Raw genomic sequence first — 2,256 nt, 5'->3', positions numbered from 1 at the left:
GTTACTCGAATTACGAGCTTGAAGGGTGATTGTTTTGTCTCCCACATGAAGTGTGAGTTCACCTGTACCAACATCAATAATGGTTCCAGCAGTCGCTAAAAAGGGTCGTCCTAAAATTAAAGGTGCGTTACTATCCTCTTCCATGTCTAGAACAACAAAGTCTACTGGGTATATAAATTTATCGATCTTAACAAGAACATCTTCAATGATACCCCTAGGAAATCTAATGGTTTTATCAGCCAATTGAATGCTCGTCCTAGTTTGTTTGGGTTTCCCTAGACCTAGCTGTTTAAACATTTTATAAGGCATAACATTAATGCTTTCCCCTAAGTCATCCAATACATTATGAACATCTAAACTACCAATTAAACAAGGAATCGTACAACTCCCTAGAACCTTCAATTTGTTGGGTAGCTTATTTTGTAATATGTTTGAGCAAACTACATTCAACTCCACATACGATGCCTCATCCAACTTTCATTTATTTGTTAAAAGCTCTTTTAAAAACCTGACTGCGTTTGGCATCTGCGAAAGGGCTTCAATAAACGGTAAGTTAATATGTATTTTCTTTAAAATTTTAAGTAATTTTCCAAATAATCATCTGATCAGTCTTTCCTTATCACATTGGGGTGTGGCACACGAGGTTTATATTCTATACTTACCGGCTTTGGGTCATTGTAGCCTACCTCATCCTTATCTTTGCTTACCACCGTTTCTGGCCTTGGTTCTTCAACTAACCCTTCCTCATCTTGAATGGCAATCGTGATGAGTTGCTCCCTTGGGTTAGATTCAGTGTTGCTTGGCAGGCTACCTTGTGGTCGTTCGGAAATCAACTTGGCGACTATCCTATCTGAGTTTCGAGCCCTTGGATTGATGCTTTTTGATTTTTGAGTGCCGTCTCAGTATTTTAAATACGAGTTTCTGACACTGAGATGAATTTGGTTAACTTCTCCTTAAGGTTCGGCTTTTTCTCCTGCTGGTACAGTGGTTGCTGAAAGCCTAGAGGGGGTGGTGGTCTTTGATTTCCTTGGCCTCCCCATGAAAAATTTGGGTGGTTCCTCCAACCTGTATTGTAAGTATTGCTATAAGGATTGTTTTGAGATTAAGGATTGTTACCTATGTAATTTAACTGCTTGTTCTCCATGTTGTGGCCATAAGGTGGGTATTCTGAACTGCTTGATCCACCTCCACTTGCTTCGCACTGCATTACTGGGTGAACCTGTGAAGAACTAAGAAAACCATCAATTTTCTTATTCAAGAGTTCTACCTGATTAGAGAGCATGGTGACCGAATTGACATTATAAACACTGGCTATTTTTGTTTGCTTTGTCCTCATGACTTGCCACTAATAGTTATTCAGTGACATCTCTTCTATAAATTCATAGGCATCTTCAGGTGTCTTATTATTGATGGTTCAGCCAGCAGCTGTGTCAACCATTTGTCAAGTTAAAGGATTCAGGCCAGTATGAAACGTTTGAACCTGTAGCCAGAACGGTAACCCATGGTGAGGGCATCTTCTCAAGAGGTCCTTGTATCTCTCCCATGCATCGTAGAGTGTTTCTAAATCCATCTGCATAAAAGAAGAGATATCATTAAGTAATTTAGCCATTTTAGCCGGCAAAAAATATTTTAATAAAAACTTTTCGGTCATTTGTTTCCAAGTAGTGATTGACCCTCGTGGTAACGAATTCAACCACTGTTTAGCTTTGTTTCTCAATGAAAAAGGGAATAACCGAAGGTGAATGGCATCATAAGAAACGCCATTAATTTTAAATGTATCACATAGTTCCAAAAAGTTTGCCAAGTGAGCATTGGGATCTTCATCCTGCAAACCATCAAACCGAACAAATTGTTGTATCATTTGAATTGTGTTAGGTTTCAATTCAAAAGTATTTACAGCTACAGTAGGTCTAACTATGCTCGATTCAGTTCCTGCTAAAGAAGGTTTAGCATAATCATACATAGTACGCGGTGCAGGATTCTGATTAACAGCAATCGCAGGAGGTAGCGAATTTTCATGGTTTTCAGTCATCTCCTCGATTGTGGTTGAAGTATCGCCCTCTTGCTCTTCTTCTGTATATTGCCAGCTTCACATTATTTCTCTTTGATTTTTGCAAACTGTGCGATCGATCTCACTATCGAACAGTAATGGTCCTAACAGGTTTCTTTTGGTCATAAACTAGAAAAACCTGTCAGAAGAAAATAAATGAAGAATTAGAAAATAAAATAAAATTTTAAATTGCAATAAAAGTAAAA

The 2,256-nt window shown here is 38.3% G+C and overlaps 1 non-coding gene across 1 annotated transcript; it reads left to right on the top strand.

The window, feature by feature from the left end:
- Positions 1 to 1,496: 1,496 nt before the first annotated feature.
- On the top strand, positions 1,497 to 1,603 carry LOC128286092 (small nucleolar RNA R71). The gene has a single exon (XR_008276637.1). It is a non-coding gene; the product is annotated as a small nucleolar RNA R71 (small nucleolar RNA).
- Positions 1,604 to 2,256: the final 653 nt, after the last annotated feature.

The sequence above is a fragment of the Gossypium arboreum genome, chromosome 12 (assembly GCF_025698485.1).
Source record: "Gossypium arboreum isolate Shixiya-1 chromosome 12, ASM2569848v2, whole genome shotgun sequence".
Lineage (NCBI taxonomy): Eukaryota > Viridiplantae > Streptophyta > Magnoliopsida > Malvales > Malvaceae > Gossypium > Gossypium arboreum.
The sequence above is the reverse complement of the archived record's forward strand: the minus strand, read 5'-3'. Positions and strand labels throughout refer to the sequence as shown.